The sequence below is a fragment of the Schistocerca nitens genome, chromosome 1 (genome assembly GCF_023898315.1).
Source record: "Schistocerca nitens isolate TAMUIC-IGC-003100 chromosome 1, iqSchNite1.1, whole genome shotgun sequence".
Classification (NCBI taxonomy): domain Eukaryota; kingdom Metazoa; phylum Arthropoda; class Insecta; order Orthoptera; family Acrididae; genus Schistocerca; species Schistocerca nitens.
The window spans coordinates 491,483,480-491,502,093 of NC_064614.1; positions in this window are offsets into that span (position 1 = coordinate 491,483,480).

An 18,614-nucleotide genomic window follows, 5' to 3' on the forward strand; every position below is an offset into this window, starting at 1 on the left:
AGTACACCATGCAGGCGCTCCTGTCTGTGATGCAGCGTCAAGGGTAACCGCAGGCATGGTCTCCGAGCTGATAGTCCATGCTGCTGCAAACGTCGTCGAACTGTTCGTGCAGATGGTTGTTGTCTTGCAAACGTCCCCATCTGTTGACTCAGGGATCGAGACGTGGCTGCACGATCCGTTACAGCCATGCGGATAAGATGTCTGTCATCTCGACTGCTAGTGATACGAGGCCGTTGGGATCCAGCACGGCGTTCCGATTACCCTCCTGAACACACCGATTCCATATTCTGCTAACAGTCATTGGATATCAACCAACGCGAGCAGCAATGTCGCGATACGATAAGCCGCAATCGCGATAGGCTGCAGTCCGACCTTTATCAAAGTCGGAAACGTGATGGTACGGATTTCTCCTCCTTACACGACGCATCGCAACAACGTTTCACCAGGCAACGCCGGTCAACTGCTGTTTGTGTATGAGAAATCGGTTGGAAACTTTCCTCATGTCAGCACGTTGTAGGTGTCACCACCGGCGCCAACCTTGTGTGAATGTTCTGAAAAGTTAATGATTTGCATATCACAGCATCTCCTTCCTGTCGGTTAAATTTCGCGTCTGTAGCACGTCATCTTCGTGGTGTAGCAATTTTAATGGCCAGTAGTGTATGATTTATTCTGTTTCTTACCCCAGTTAACGTGCATTCTGAGGAATTACCTTCGCAGCAGTAGAAAAGCTTGTCACGTGTAATCTATAAGACGCACACCACAAAACACAGAGTAATGTAGTAACCCTCAGATGCGGAAGTACTGTGACACGGTTCTCGTCGCTGCGGTAACAACATAGCGTCGTTGTACCGCTCGTCCACTGCTCACACACCGGTGCATATTGGCCAATTCTCCGTCAGAAAACCTAACCATACTGCTGTGTGTCGCTGTTAACGTACAGCTACTATCACTGGAAAAACAAACCCGACACTGATCGGTGCGTTACTGAGTGCAAATTCGAGGGCGAGGAATAATGTGGCCTTACTGTAATCGAGAGCAAATAATGTGAATGAATGAAACAAATTTGTTTCCAAACAAGAGACATAGCGCATACTACCGACAGTTGCGCTTTTATGTACACTGTCGAGCCGTAACATCATGACCACCTGCTTAATAGCTTGTTTGTCCGTCTTTGGAACAAAACACATGACTGATTCTGCGTATAAGGGATCCGTACATGGAGCGTTGCACGTTTCGAGCCACCGTTCACTTCTATGACGGTCTTTGTGGAGACGAGCATCGAACTAGTGTAGCAAAATTTTGATTCATCCGAAGAGGCGACACGTTTCCGTTGATTGACCGTCGGAATCACGATTATCCCGTGCCCACTGCAACCGTAATCGACAATGTCGTTGTGTCAACATGTGAACACGTTGGGGTGGTCTGCTACGGAGTTCCATGTTCAAGAATGTACGATGAACGGTGTGTTCCGAAGCACTTGTGCATACTCCAGCATTGTGTTCTTTCGGTAGAGATGCCACACATCACCATCTATTCTAGTTTACAGAGCAGACAAGCCTCAGAACCCCACGTTTTATGAAGAGTGGTGGACGTCCAACCATTTAGTGCCTAGACAGGTAGGTTCACTTTTTTTTTTCTGTATTGTGATTTCATTCCCCTGCCCCATATGGGCAGGAGAGGGCTGTCAGCGGCACAATCCGCCGCTCTTCAGCCGAGAGACATGACAACTAAAACAAGAATAAAATGATACATACATAAGGAGATAAAAAAGGGGAACATAAAACAGAGTAAGGGGAGAAAATTGAGGTAAAAATACATGGACATGGAGATGTTCATGGGGGACAGTTAAAAAAAAAGGTCACCAGAAAGTTAAAAAACACAGTTGGCGATTCTTGAAACACAGGGAAGACACTGAATGCGAATGCACAGGTTAAAAGTTGGCCACAGTATTAAAAACTCTCCGAGACAACACACTTAAAACCCACTTCGAGCATACACGATGAAGAGTAAAACTACCAGGTGGGACCTGTCGAGGGAAAGGTCAGACAGGATGGAAAAGGAGGGGAGAGCATGGGGCAGCTGAGGAAACGGCGGGAAGAAGAGAGGAGGGGCAACCGTGGGTTCACGAACAGGCAGGAGACACGTGGAGCGGGAGAGGAAAAGGGAAGACAGGGCAGGAGGGAGCACAGAGACACTGAAAGGAGGCACAAGAGACGGAGGGGGAGTAGGAGGGGAAAGCCGCTCAGGAGGAGGGAGGGGGAGGAGAGGGAGCCCTGAGGAGGAGGCAGGAAGAGGGGGTTAGAGTTGGTAGGAAGGGTAGATGTCAGGGCGAAGCTCATCATCCGGGAGGGGTAGATGGTGGAAGTTGTGTTGGGAAAGGAGATGGAGGGTGTGGAGATGGAGAGAGGGAGGGACACAACGGTAAAGGCGCGGCAACTGGTTGGGAGTGGAGAGGATGGGAGACACCAGGGGGTGAGGGGGATCAAGGCGGCGGACAATATATAGTGAGCGGATGTGTTCAAGGAAAAGGAGAAGATGGGGGAAGGGGATGAGGTCGTAGAGGATGCGCGTGGGGGACGGAAGGCGGATGCGGAAGGCGAGGCGGAGTGCATGGCGTTCGAGGATTTGGAGGGCTTTATAGAACCGGGGAGGGGCGGAAATCCAAGCGATGCTGGCATAACAAAGGATGGGGCGGATCATGGATTTGTAGGTGTGAAGGATGGTGGAAGGATGCAGACCCCACGTCCGGCCGGACAGGAGTTTCAGGAGGCGGAGGCGGTTGTGAGCTTTGTTTTGTATGGTAAGGAGATGGGGAGTTCAGGTGAGGTGGCGGTCGAGTGTGAGGCCAAGGTATTTGAGGGTAGGAGTGAGGTGGAGAGGACGGCCATAAATGGTGTAGAAATCACGGAGGCGGTAGGGTAGGTTCACTGTCCTTCTTCCTCTTTCAGCAGATGGACACGACAGTAGCACGTGAGCATACGACCCGATTCCACGTTTTCGCGATACTCGTTCACAAGCTGTTCGTAATAATAACATACCCTTTGTCAAAGTCGCTTATCTCAATGAATGTCCCCATTTGCAGCCCATATCTTAGCTAGGGTGATCCCCTGTCCGTTTCTGCTCCACTTAAATACTTTTGTTACCGCGTCATGTGCACGCAACGCCACCAAGCGGCAACCAGCGTTGCGGTGCTCAGAGATCATAATGTTTTGACTTGTCAGTGTATATATTTTCTGAGCTGTACATCTACAAAGATAAGTGGTGTTAAGAAATAAAACTAAATGCAGTTACTCTGTAAACAGTCACCGGACTCATCAAATGACTTAGAAAATATCGCTGCAAAATCTCCGAAATTTTGTTGGTGCAATTCTGGTTCACTCACTGTACCTGGATGAACATAAGTGATTGACAGAAGACTGTTTTAGGTCAGTTACCACAGCAGCACACAATAAGAGAACTAGCATGGACATCCCTTTCTTGTTCCTTTTTTCGTTTTTGTTCTCTGCTGCCATATCCCTCTGGTACTTTAAGTGTAGTTTTGTGCAGTCGCTAGTCAGTTACACACGACGCTTATAATTGCTAACGTAACAGTTGGGGTCTGTTTTCGTCGTTTGTATTGTTCTTCGCTGATGTGTGTTTATTTTACTGGACAGAATGTCTAAAGCTATACAGAAAAGTTATATAGGTGTTACCCTTCTATGATTCTTCTGCCATAGCAAAGAAATTGGGTTTAAAATTGGACCGCCATTTATGCCAGATTGCACTCACAATTGCTGTTTGTAATATCATCATCCCTCTAAGTAGAAGCTTTCTCTGGGAATCAAAAAGAAACCCTTTCAATTAGTGATGCTTTTAAATCTCGATTATGGTGTCGTTATTCTATTAATATTTCACATGAAACCTCACGCCGATTGGCATTGGATTTCAACGCTTCTGCGCGTTGATGTTTTAATATTAATCTTTTCGACCACGTCCCTTCAATCTGCGAAGAATTATTTTGGCCACTGCCTTGTTTACTTCCACCATATCACTTCTAACTCGACTGCATAACTGAAGATTTTGTGCACAGAAACAAAATCCTTTGTGTCCGACTCCAGAAGAAAGATATTTCCGTTAAATCTCTTTTCGATTATGGGTGCCCGACAATGGAACGAGCTTCTACAAAATCTCTAAGCAATTACATAGCTTTAGAGCTTCATAAAGCAGGTAATCAACCAGTATCTATCACAATGGCAAACTCACCCTGGCCCGTGTCCGTACGAAGATTTCCTTTGTACTGGAAGCCTGCACTAGAACTGTCACTCATATTGTTATCTCGAGTTTTTCCTCTACCACTGCCTCCGTCTCTCCCAGGAGGCACCGCCTTATCGTAGTACTGTCCGTCCGAGCGAGAGAGTTTGTGTGCCCCGAAGAAGCTGAGAGCTATAACTACGGTAGCGTAGCTACTGGTAGGTCTAACCCAGCCGGGCAGGTCTCAGCAGAGGAGCAAGACAAAGTTTGCCTCACAGCGACCCATTTTATATCCTACTTATCCTGTTCCCTACCCTTTTCTTAATTACCATTCCTTTTTCTCCTCTAACAACCTTAACCGCCACTGCCTTGTGGATGAAGGCTTAGGGGAAAAAAACCTGAAAGAAAACCTGGGGTGGGGCCCCAAAGACGGCTGGAAGGCGTACTACCTCATCTACCGGCAGCTCATGAATCGAAGTGATAGCAGACGCATAGGACACTATTATTTGGATCGAGAGGGAGACTGACATGTCTTTATATTTATCGCTCAGGCACGTAGTTTCCTGGAGAGGACACGTCAGCGACGTCCAAGGACATCGAAATAACGCGGGAAGAAGCAGTTGTAAGCTCTGTCTGACTGACTTAAGGCTCGACCGCCAAGGGTTACTTCCGGCAGTGGGAGAGGTCATTGGATCTCATTGGACAGCGACCGTACGCCTCAAGGTGGGCAGCCCCCAGACAACGTAGTGCTGTCCCGCCACTACCCTCCTGCTTCATGGACTGTGTGGAGCTTAGAAGTAATCTTCGACAAGCGGCTTCATATAGCACATCTGCTAAGAATAAAAAGGAAATGATAAAGAAATCACCATTTTATTTTTCCACCTGGAATGTTAAGGCCATGTGTCCAAGGTACACTAACGATACCCAAGAAGTTTATTTCATTTTTAAGACTTCACTGATTGACAGAGAGCTCCAGCGCTTGAATCTGGACGTTACATGGTGTCCACGCATCAGACACGGATTCCAGACACGAGCTCCATCAGACAGCCAAGCTACACATTCTACTGGCAAGGGAAGTTTCAAGAGGAGCCAAGACTTCAAGGCATCAGATTCGCAGTTAAAAGCAACCTCCTGGAATGTATTGCGCCACCACCTGCTGAAACAGAGCGTATTATTACTTTACAAATGTGCTCTTCAAGTGGCACTATCAACGTCTTGAATGTGTACGCTCGCACTTTATCAGCCAGCATGGAAGAGAGGGATCTGTTTTATGATCTACTCAGCGACAGAATAAACAATTACGAGGCTCCGAGTCACAATATATTCAAGGGGAATTAAGCTCGAGTTGGATCAGATAACGACATGTGGCCGACTTTCCCGGGTCATCATGGAGTGGGAAAAATGAATAAAAATGGCCAGACTGTTGGAAACCTGTGGCTTTTACGGACTATGCACTACAAACACATAATTTCAATTTAAGAATTCGCGCTAGGTGTTCTGAAGACACCCTCGCTCTCATCACTGGCATCAACTTCATTTTGTCATAGCCAGGCGTACATATTTCAAAAATGGCACGAAGCTGTCTTAGTGCTGATTGCAGCACAGCATGCACAATGAGTCTCACCCACCAGAAATGTCACGTCGCCAAATCGAGACGTCACCCCCGGGACGACGCATATCATGTTCATGACTCACAAGGGAAAAGGAAGGGTAATTCTGAAATTGCCATACCAGGAAATGTACAAGCAGAAAGGAAATTGGTAATAAATGGGCTTTCTGGCGTCCTCTACAAATCGGAAGTATTGGACTATGGAACAAAACAAAATAGAAATAAGGACTGGCAAAATTTGGAAGAGATGGAGTTAGCCGTTGAGGCTAAATCGAAAGCCTTGCTTGCTTACAAAAGAAACCCAGATGGAAGATCTCGGGATGACTTGCGAGAAGCAAAGAACAGCGCACAGCGAACATCCAGGAAATGTGCAAATAACTACAGGCTAAATTTATGAGCAAGTATACAGATTCTGGGGACACTAAGGCAACGCATGACAGCTCCTCTGAAGTCCACGACAGGTGAAGTCATTATTGATGAAGGCAAGCAAATGGAATTCTGAGTTGAATACTACCTCGAGTCGTATGCAGCTGAGACTGAAGTCCGCGGGTATATACTTGATGTCATCAAACAAATACCATTTATGAAAGAACTAGATGCGATGCCTACTATGAAAGAACTAAGTACAGCAATAGACTCCCTTGCTAATCGAAAGGCTCCAGGTGAAAGTGGAAACCCTGAAAAGGTTATTAAGTATAATAAGACTGTCCTCCTGAAACATCTACACTCATTTCTCAGAGCCAGCTGGGAAGAAAGTTACATCCCATTGAGTACGCGGAATTCAAAGACTGTTACGCTGCACAAACAGAAATTGAACAGAAGTGACTGCAACAGTTGCCGAGGCATTTCACTGCTAAATATATCCGGGAAAGCAATGCAAGAGTCATCCTATTGCGAATACAAGTCCTAGCTAACAGAGTCTATCCAGAACCTCCGTTCGGCTTCCTACGACAGCCGCAAGAGAAGTGCCATGAGCAGCACAAGTCACTTTATATTGGGTTTGTGGACCTTGCTAAAGCATTTGATTTAGGAGCAGAAATTGGCTCTTCAAGTTGCTGCAGGAGATTCGATGCCTACCTAAACTACTACAAATAACTGTCTCTCACCATGAGAAAACTCCAGCAACGATCTGCTTTAACGGCAAAACGTAGTAGTGATGTAAAGCAAAGGTGTGTGTTAGCTTCTACTGTGTCTGGGATCTTCTTTTCCCTTCTGCTGAGATTTCCCTTTCAAGACTGTGAGGCCGGCCGCTGTGGCCGTGCGGTTCTAGGAGCTTCAGTCTGGAACCGCGTGACCGCTACGGTCGCAGGTTCGAATCCTGCCTCGGGCATGGATGTGTGTCATGTCCTTAGGATAGTTAGGTTTAAGTAGTTCTAAGTTCTAGGGGACTGATGACCACAGATGTTAAGTCCCATAGTGCTCCGAGCCAAGACTGTGAGGCGGGCGTGTGTTTACATAGTAGGTTTGATGGAAATCTTTCCGACTGTGCCTGCCTCAGGGCCAAGACCAAAGAAAACGCAGTTATTATTCGTGAATTGTTACAGGCAGACAATTCAGCTCTGGTAGCAAACACAGAAGGTGAGCTTAGTATCTAATTAACAAATTATCACATGCACGTGAAAAATTTGGTCTTACCATCAGCCTCCAAAAGACTAAGATTATGGCGCAGGGCACCACCAACCTTCCATCCTTCAGCACTGACGGCAATTCTCTTCACGAAGTTCATGATTTTACCTGCTTGGGATCTAGAATGTGTAGCAACTTGTCTGTGGACATTAAGATTACTAACAGAATCGCATAAGCGTCATGTGTCACGGCTAGATTGAGAAACAGAGTATGGAACAACGGACTGCTCACAACAGAAACTGAATTACAAGTATACAACGCTTGTGTAATCAGCAACCTGCTCTATAGGACTGAGAGATGAACAGTTTGCCGGCCGGTGTGGCCGAGCGGCTCTAGGCGCTTCAGTCCGGAACCGCGCGACCGCTACGGTCGCAGGTTCGAATCCTTTATTGAGCACGTCCTTAGGTTAGTTAGGTTTAAGTAGTTCTACGTTCTAAGGGACTGATGACCTCAGATGTTAAGTCCCATAGTGCTCAGAGCCATTTGAACCACTTGAACAGCTTGCTATGCACGAATCTCGACTGAGCTGCTGTCATCTCCACTGTCTGCGCAGGATCCTTCACTTTTCTTGGAGAGATATAGTAACCAACACTGCAGTCTTACAGCTCGCAGGCACAACCAGCATTCAAGCACTTCTGAGACACCGACGTCTAAGGTGGCTGGGACATTTGACGCTCGTGGATCCTGAGCGAATACCGATAAAACTGCTGTGCAGAGAACTTTAGGGGAATGTGAAGCCAATGGGAAGACCGCGCCTTCGCTTCAAGGATGGCCGTAAGAGAATGACCAGTATTCAGCAAAAAAATGGTTCAAATGGCTATGAGCACTATGGGACTCAACTGCTGAGGTCATAAGTCCCCTAGAACTTAGAACTACTTAAACCTAACTAACCTAAGGACATCACACACATCCATGCCCGAGGCAGGGTTCGAACCCGCGACCATAGCGGTCGCACGGTTCCGGACTGTAACGCCTAGAACCGCTTGGCCACTCCGGCCGGCAGTATTCATCCAAGTCGAAGTAACTATGCTTCACGTGGTCAACTTGGTTTACACAAAGAGTGTAACTCCACAATAATTTTGATAATTAAAATAAATTACATCCCAACGCAATTTACAAAAGAAAAACCTCGAACTGGTTACTATCGCCTTACTATTAACCTGATGGGTCAAACAATTGTATAAGCACGTGGTACTGGTCTCACAAAGTACACCCCACGTGGGTTGAACATAAAGAAAAGTTGTTATGTTGAAAAATATTGTTAGACGAGACGTTATAATCTCACGCAAATTCGCATTTAAGATTGATGATCTTAGTTGGAGTTACTAATCAACACGTGGTTCCACTTTACTCACAAAGTAGTGACAAAGCAACTACTGGAAGATATTCTAAACTTCACACTCGAATTTCACTGCGTTGCAATTTAAGATAACGTTAGATATTTTAGAGCTAAACCTGGAACAAAGGTGATTAAATTTTCAGTTAGGCTGAACTTAATAAATCCATTCTCCTACGGACTTAGCAGACACGCGCTTAGCCGGAGATCTTGCCACTTCAGACGCTCGCCGCGGACAGACTGCCGTGGTCCCTTCCTGAGGGTGGCTCACAAATACAAACGGAAGTGACCAGAGAGGCAGCTCCCTATACCAACATGACAAGGGACGAACAGGACCGTACTAAGAATAGAAACCTCTTTGCTTCTAGAAAGCGTAGCTACCTGTTCCGACGTTGGTCCTACTGTTCTCTAGCAGACAGGCTTGTCTGCTACCATCAAGCATGCAACTAGAAATACATTTGCTCATTCATTCTTTCACACAGAAGGGAAGGGGGATGACAGTATCTTATCATATACAGTATATAAAATAAAGCGGATGTAGGTTCTGTATGAGACTGTGTGACATGAATTACATATAAACTGTGTTTTAAAGTGTAGTAGTATGACAGATCGTTCTTGTTCATGTGTAAAAGTAACACGTTTCACTGCTCAGACTCCTCCCAGATAGAAACACCACAGTAAATTTAGAAGAGGAATTTATGCCGTAAGTGACAACAGATTTAAGAAATTAACATGAAAGGAATCCAACAGAGACCTTTCATAACCCCAACGCTCCGGAAAAAGACTGTGCAGGGAATTTTCTGGCCATGCTAGGACATTCCCAAGCAGGCTTCTCACACCCAACGTAAACCAAAAATGTAAAGAAAAGGCAAAAGGTCACCAGCTACTTGCTAAAACACAATAATTTCAACACATCTTTAGAATCTACCAATTTCAAAGAGAAAAAAAAAAAACAATCTGTGACACCTATTTAAAAGATAGTGTAGACCTAATTCGGTCAGCAAGTAAAAACAATAGTTCCTGTGTCATTAATATGAAAACAATTTCTGGTTGTTACCCTTATGGAGTTCACCAGTATTTGCTCATTGCAGGAGCCAACTGATCACAGGAAAATTTATGACTGTTTATTAACAAGTAAAATTTATGAAAATAGCAAAGGTGCCACAGCAATTAAAAAACATGAAAATAATATCAGAACATTGCAATGCACAATCCGCAAAGGCAAAAAAAAAGATAAGAGAAAAAACATATTTTACAAAGTGGTTATCGCAAAAAAATTATACATCTTATAAAACTAATAATTTGTAGAATTAAAACAACTTTGTGGCACTAATTTAATCAATCTACTACATTTCAGTTAGTTAGCAAACAATGATCACTGTGCCATTATACTGAAACTACAATTAATTATGTCATTGTTACCCTTATGGTGTTCCTCACTATAAATATGCCCCATGCAAAGGCTAATCGATCACAGTCCAATGAGAATGAATAGCTATCTGACTGATAAACGAAGCAATGCTACAGGAATGAATTTACGAAACAAAATATCACAAATCTAATACATCACACAAGAACAAAAAATTGATCAATAAAACAGCTCTGAAAGTACAATAGTCAACGTCTAAAAAAAAACACCAATAAATAAAACACCTGCAAAATACAAGAGTCAAAGTCTAAAAAAAAACAATACATAGAACACCTGCAAAATACAAGAGTCAGTCTAATAAACACCAATAAATCGAACCCCTGCAGAACACACGAGTCAGAGTTTCTCTGACAGAAACACACGTATATGCATTGGACTAAGAACCGTATAATCACTGTTCACTGACACACTCAGTAGTTCCACTGTTCGGAGGCACAATATAAGGGAAGGAGGGGGGAGGGGAGTTCGTCGCCGCAGCTGTCAGTAGGTATTTTTGTCCATCTGTTGCGTGCAATCCCGTCGTCTCTGCCCTCTCATGAAGTTTCTCTCGATGGCCCGTGTCACGTACATCTCGATTTGGTTCCATGTTTGTGTTGTCAAATTCGTGTGGTATCCTCGTTTGACACGCCAGGTTGATATTCCTGGGCAAGGATGACACTTAATTGCTCTTCTTTGTGCCACCCTTAGCTACCAGCGAACATCGAACTATGATTTACTGTCACTTGACAGTGGGCATCTGCCAGGAAATGATAGTCGTCGTTGACGGCTGCAAGTTTCTCTCGACAGTACCTGTCAAAGGCTCCAGGCCCCTTTATCTCCTGTCTTCTGTCGTTTCACCGCGGCCGTCTCGCCACGGTCGCGTGCGTGTGGTGTGTTGCCAGCAGATGGATTTCTGCACGGTGGACAGCTCGGCCATCTCAGGTCATCGCCTCCATGAAGGGTCGCACTGGTGCGGCCGGCCATTAGCTCCGGGTGCAAGGGAAAGTGTTTGTCCCATACCCTTCTTTTGTTGTGACCGCGCTCCCGAAGGGGCCCGGTTGACACTGTGTCCTGCTGGGAAACCGCCTGTTTACAACTAGTCCTCCTCGCTGCTCCCGCTGTCTCATAAGAGTTGAGACAGTTCGCTTTCACGTTCTCAACTGCATTCACAGAAATTGTTCATCATAGTTATGTGAATACAAAATGTCATACATAATATCGCTTAGTATTGTCTTTCACAATTTTTAAGAACAAAAGTGAGACATATTCTTTTTTTTTAATAAAAAAGTTACATGAATCGACAATATAAAAATAAAAGTTAAATGACTTGACAATATAAAAAAATAAAAGTGAAATGAATTGACAGTATAAAAATAAAAATTAAATGAACCGACAATATAATACCGAAATCCACATCACTAATGTGGTTCACTTGCGTTTTAATAAATCAAATGCTACTTATTAATTCACTAAAATGAATAGGATTATGCCTTGTGCAAGTATAGGTCAATAGGTCAGGGCAGCATAGGGTTCACATGTTATTTACACACACACACATGCACACCTGTTGTCTATACTACAAACTAACTACCCATAGCCGGCCGAAGTGGCCGTGCGGTTAAAGGCGCTGCAGTCTGGAACCGCAAGACCGCTACGGTCGCAGGTTCGAATCCTGCCTCGGGCATGGATGTCTGTGATGTCCTTAGGTTAGTTAGGTTTAACTAGTTCTAAGTTCTAGGGGACTAATGACCTCAGCAGTTGAGTCCCATAGTGCTCAGAGCCATTTGAACCATTAACTACCCATAAACATGTATTACTCAAAATTCTACTTCAATCTGCTACTAGTTAATCCAACAAGCTACTTCAATCCTACTTCAACACAGTGTTTATACCACTACAACATTGTTCTAATTCGTCCTCTTCTTGACGCTCGTGGCACATGTCTTGTCACATGATAAATATGGAGAAACTTTCCTTAAACATACACAGTAAAAAGAACAATGGTTATTTACACGCCAAAACATTTATACCAGTTGACAAAACCTGATAAGGGACTCGCAATTATATATTTATCATACTCATATATTCATACATAAAACAGTAAGAAAATTTCATCTAAAATTACGTTATCAGAAGAATTAATAACATAGATGACTCTGAGAAGGGTAAAAATATTTTCATCATACAGGTTATACTACATTTTCTTACCCATTTTGCTCCAATTTCGTTCCTTCTTTAAGTTACCTTTCGCTTCCAAATCAATTATTTCGCCTGAGGTGGTTATTCTGAATTCATTTCTCATGAATGGTAAAGTTGTGGTCTCCTCTATTCTGTAAAACAGTTTCATCTTAACATATTGAACTTACAACAGACACAAAAGATCCGAATCCTCCTGCAGTTTAAATGACAAATGTTTTGCTTCATCCTTATTACATTAAACCAAGCTTTCCTTCGGTCCCAAAATCAAAATTATTTAATCTTTCTCTACCTTCAAGAGGGATATTTCTTCAGTTCAACTCATATAGGCTGCAGTGCATCCCACACCAGCGAAAGCAGTAAGCTGTAATGCTCACAGCATCAGCAACACACATAAACATCACTTTTCTAGGACAAGTATTAAAGCAGAGTAATTTTTCAGGCTCTGGCTCAACATCAGTCAAGACTACAAAAAGGATCCATATTTCCGTTCCTTTCTCCATTTAATGGAAAACTGCTCGTCATTTGACTGCCATAATACTATTTCAGGGCCACGTAAATTACACAAACCACAACTCTTCTTTCACCTTGAAAGGAATCAATCTACTTACGAAATCCACAGACAGCACTTTACGTACTCAGCTATAAAGAACAAAAAAAGACATACATCATCTATATTAACATATTAGCGTATATTGGGAAGCCATTGGTTAAACAATCGTATTATCGCATCCTGTTTTCAAGATTCCAAACTTACTCATTCCTTTCTCAGAGTTCTCCTATCTTAAAATATTCATACAGCACGCATACTATAGTAAGAGATCCTCATTTATACTGACAGATATAGAATAGTAATAGATAGATAATAGCACTGAAAGCATAAAATCGGAAACAAGGCTACTAACAGCTGGGGACCTGGGTTTGAAAGACCCATAATACCCACAGATCGGATATTCCCCTGAGTTTTGCATTAATTAAACACATACCTTGCTTCCCTCAGGAGCGACTCTTTTCAATTTACACAAAAAAACCATAAACAGCATTTCACTCGTTCACAAAGAAACCTTTTATCTTCACATTTGAACCAACCTAAATCCTAATTGCGCAAGGGAAAAATACCACAAATATCACTTCAATCAATCACATAGAGACATCTTTATCATTATTTTTACCAACATATTACTCAAAATGCATATGTCACAAATGTAAACCAATCAATTCATTCTCCTCTCTATACACCATATGTACTCATTTGCCATGTCACTCATTTGTTCCGATTGGGCGCCTTCTGCGCTGATCATTTGTCATTGCCGATTTTGTTCATTTCCATTTGCTGGATTATGTCTAGGGTTGGCCGGCCTAATTTCATCATAATGTGGTGCTCCGCCTACAATCCTATTCCCACCGTGTTCATCGTAGTATCGATTCTGGTTGCCGTACCTGTAGTGTTCCCGATCTTGTCCACGTCCTCGAGCCGGCCGCCGTGGTCTCGCGGTTCTAGGCGCGCAGTCCGGAACCGTGCGACTGCTACGGTCGCAGGTTCGAATCCTGCCTCGGGCATGGATGTGTGTGATGTCCTTAGGTTAGTTAGATTTAAGTAGTTCTAAGTTCTAGGGGACTGATGACCACAGCAGTTGAGTCTCATAGTGCTCAGAGCCATTTGAACCATTTTTTTCCGTTGTTCCACCTGTGCTCGCGAGTGTTACCCCAGTTTCTATACGGCCGGTCCCGATTATTGTTCCGTTCGCGTCGCGCCGACCAGTCACGCCGTTGATTAGTACTACGGCCACGACTGCGATCGCACTACTGTGCCCCGTAATAACTTTGCGCCTGATTAGGCGGGCATTCTGCTGTATTATATTCCAACTCTTGGAGAAGTGTCTTAAACGTTTGCACGTCCTCTTTGCATCGTCCCGCAAGAATGACGTGGCGCAAGTGCATCGGCAATTTGGTGATGCATATCCTAATTAGTTCCGCAGGCCCGTACGGGTCGTATAGAAATTGATTTGCCTGCAGCATGTGGTCGAATAGGCGTGCTGGGCTGCTGAAACCAGACTGGTTCAAATTTGGCAGCGTAATTATGCCATGCTTGACCATATCTTGTGCCGCTTCCGACCAATAGGCGGACAGAAAGGCTTGTCGAAACTCCCGAGTGGAGTTGCAGTGACGGGCTGCCGACCTCATGCGAATCGCCGTTTCGCCTTCCAAATAGCCACACATATATTCTATCTTATGTGAACTTGCCCATTCGGGGGGAAGACAGAACTCAAATTGCTCGAGCCATGCTCATGGATGTATTCCTTTTTCCGAATTTCGAAATATCTCAAACTTTCTCACCGTAAGGAAATGTTTGAAATCAAATCCCCGCATTTCCTCCTGGCGAGGTCCTTGAATGTTTCTATTTTTCTCATGTCTGCCCCTCAAAATACCTTCTTCCCTGTCGTCAAAATCTCCCTCGTGGCCAGAGTCCCTCTCTGCACTGTTTGTACAGCTATTTTTAGTGCTATTGGCGAGTTCGGAATCACACCCCATGCGGCTTTCCAGATGCGCCACGAGTTCTTGTAAATCGCCTGTTACAGCTTTGTGCCGCCTGTTCACTTCGAATTGTCCCTTCTGAAATCTAAGAAGTGAACGCACTTCTTCGGTCTCTACGACCGCTACCGGTGTAGTATTGTTATTGCTCTTTGTCACCTTCATCGTGCCTACGATGTCCGCTAATGCCGCAATCTTATCATGTATTTGTCTGTTGTCCTCCGCCCCAGTCTGCTTCAATTGTTCTACTTGCTGTTCGAGTGCATGAATCGCTTGACTGTTGTCCGCTACTGTGTTGCTTACGGATGCGGGACAATGCGTTTCCGCCTCCTGGACCCTGAAGAGTACCTGCTGGCGTTCCCTTTGACATTCTTCTCTCAGCGCTTGGAAATTCCTAAGAAGCTGTTCTTCGCTCTCTTTCGATTCCGCATCGCGACTCCGCTTGCCCTGTTCTAAGGCTTGCAGACGATCATCGATTTGTTCAAATGTACGGCCTAATTCTTTCATAATATCACTTTTTATTTCACTTGTCAGATTGTTTATTCTTTGTGAGATATCATCGGACACTCTCAGCATCGACTTGTCGACTTTATTTGTCTGCTGGATTAGTTTTTCGTTTATTTGTTCGCCTAGCTCGCGGATCGATTTTTCAGATTTCTGCGTCGTTTGTTCGCCTAGCTCGCGGATCGATTTTTCAAATTTCTGCGTCATTTGTTCGCCTAGCTCGCGGATCGATTTTTCAGATTTCTGCGTCATTTGTTCGCCTAGCTCTGGGATCTATTTTTCGGATGATTCTTTTTGTTCTCGGAACGATTTTTCTGATTTCTCCGCGTTTTCTTTATTTTGATGCAATAAGGCTTTTATGAGTTCTGCCAAATCAATGTGGTCAGTAGGAGGCAAATTAATTTCTGGCTCTGCTGTGAGCCCGTTCGTCCTGTTTTGCATTTCCTCTGAAGTATTCCCCATTGCATTTTCGGAACCGTCCGACGCGTTAATATTCGAAATCAAATTATCTCCTTGGTCCATGTTGCTTAAGTTGTTGGACCACCTACTGTTAGCTTGGTTACGTGTCTGCATTCGTTCAATTTATACCCGGTACGCAACACACTAATCACAATAAATGTATCCCCCAAAAATTACGACAGTTACACGAAAGGTACCCAACCTAGTACGCACTTTTTCACACACAAAACAAATGTTTATCTTTGATCGAAACAGTGCAATTTGGAAGCGAGAAAAAAAACACACACATATATAAATCACACAAATATAGAAAACAAAACAACAAGACAAACAACACAACGCCGCTCAAGAACGCCGTGAATCATTTGAATGTCTGCTCAGAAACAACGCAGAAGTTGTTTGAGCGCTGCAGGGAAAAAAAAAAAATTAAGATTATACAACGCTCGCAATCTAACGTTTAAGAGATTCCAGAGTCTAGCGGAATCAAAGAACATGGTCGCCATGTGTAACGTTGGTGCATTAAATGACAACAGATTTAAGAAATTAACATGAAAGGAATCCAACAGAGACCTTTCAAGCTGATGACCATGCCAAGTGCCGGCTAACCGTGCGAAATGAGATCGAGCTTGCAGAGGACCAACTCGCACAAGAACAAATCAGGAAGAGGACGAGACGGAAAGGGAGAGCGGCTTCTGTTCGAAGTACCTCAGGTTTCAAGCGCCCGAACTGAAGCAGGGACTGCCGCTTTCGAACGGGACTTTTTGGCCACAGCAGACGTTTCAGACTGAACCAACTATGGTAACCACCATCCTTTGAGAATGGACGGACGCCATGTTCCTGCATATATCACTTTCTACTAAAACACTTTCACACAAGTTCTCCTCTATACTTTACATGACTAGCACTCCTGAAAGAAAGGATATCACGGATAAATTGCTTATTCACAGTCTTGGAGAAGCGTAGGGAATTATTTTAACCTTCAACAAAAAATAAAAATTGCAGAAACTCCGCTCAGAGTGAAAAATTAATTCTGGGAAGTGGTTGGAGTCAATGTAATATTCCTAAAGTCTTAATTGTAAGGCAAACTCAAGGATAATGGTGCCGCTCTGTTTCGAAGAACATAAATCTGTTATTACTGTTCTGCTGTCACATCCAACGAACGGAGGGTTTATTAACTTTGTGCAATGTACTCCAAGGAAAATGATCAAAGAAAGATGTTTTTATTGGATGGCGTAGTAAATGAAGGAGGGAGAGCGCTGGCGGCTGCAAACAGTGAGCTCCATAATGAGAGAAGGCGCTTTAAAGTTCACAGGTTCAAGGTCGGTACGGCGCTTCAGCGGTACTGGATATCGACGTACCGACAAGCTGCTACCTGGGCTTCTCTTCGCGCTCGTGCGAAGTCCCTACTTGAAGTGATTTGTTCGGAAATATACCGTACTATCCGACTTGAGTTACGCATATGGCGACCTAGCGTTTTGTACGTATGTGATCATGACCAACAGCTGCTGCTAGTCATTTTCATAAAAGAAAAATAGAAAACAGAAATGGATCACGACGCCTTCAGCAGTCGCCGCCTTTTTGTTGCTAGTAATTGGATAAATGAAACAAACAAACACCAGACAACGCGTCTTATTGAGAGTCACAAATACACAAACATCTAATTGTTCACGAAATAAAATGCTTTCTGTATTTTATTAAATCTTGTAAAATGTTAGTTAGCAATACAACGAATGGTTTGCTTGACTTGAATTTGACAACAAAAGAAATAGTGTGAAATGCCCATGGCCGTTATTCACATTTATGCGCACAAATATGGTAGTTTAATTGTCTCTGAAAAATGTCTCACCGCACTCCGATAGACGGTCTGCTAACATTGCAATAAAGAAGTTTATTGTCTCCACAGAGGGCAATATAGCAGTACAGCAAGAAGATGCATAGAGGTTTATGTCTGCTACGGTTGATCATGAAATACGGGAGTTAATGGGGTATTTTCATAGCAATTTCATGGCATGGTCTAGTGGCTAGAATACCTGGCTCTTAGTCGGCAGGCCCAGGTTCGATATTCGTTACTGGAGCAACATTTTTCCCAATTTCGACAATATTGTCAGTGTCACTTGCCAACGTTTCCTGAGCACTTTAAGAAAAATAAAATGATTGTGTGACATTGTTGGCCGGGAGGTGCCATCCGGGGAAGAACGGTCGCGGAGTACACATCTTATTTCAGTCGTCGCCACATTGGGCGACTTGCTTGCCAGTGACAAGGATGAAATGTTGATTAGGACAACACAACACACAATACACGAGTGGAGAAAAACCTCCATACCCGAGGGGAATCGAACCCAGGCACGCTGCATGATAGACAAGCAAGTTACCACTCAGCTAAGCAGGCCGTTTACGATGTGCCTGCACAGAGAATACCCAAGAGAGCGTCGTGGCCACCTGCTGATAGACATCCCGGAGTGGATAGGTGTCAAGTGGTTGTGTTCTTTCAGGTGCCTAGGATATGTTTTTATAGTTCAAATGGTTCAAATGGCTCTGAGCACTATGGGACCTTACATCTGAGGTCATCAGTCCCCTAGAACTTAGAACTACTTAAACCTAACTAACCTAACGACATCACACACATCCATGTCTGAGGCAAGATTCGAACCAGCGACCGTAGCAGTCGCGCGGTTCCGGACTGAAGCACCTAGAACCGCTCGGCCACAGCAGCC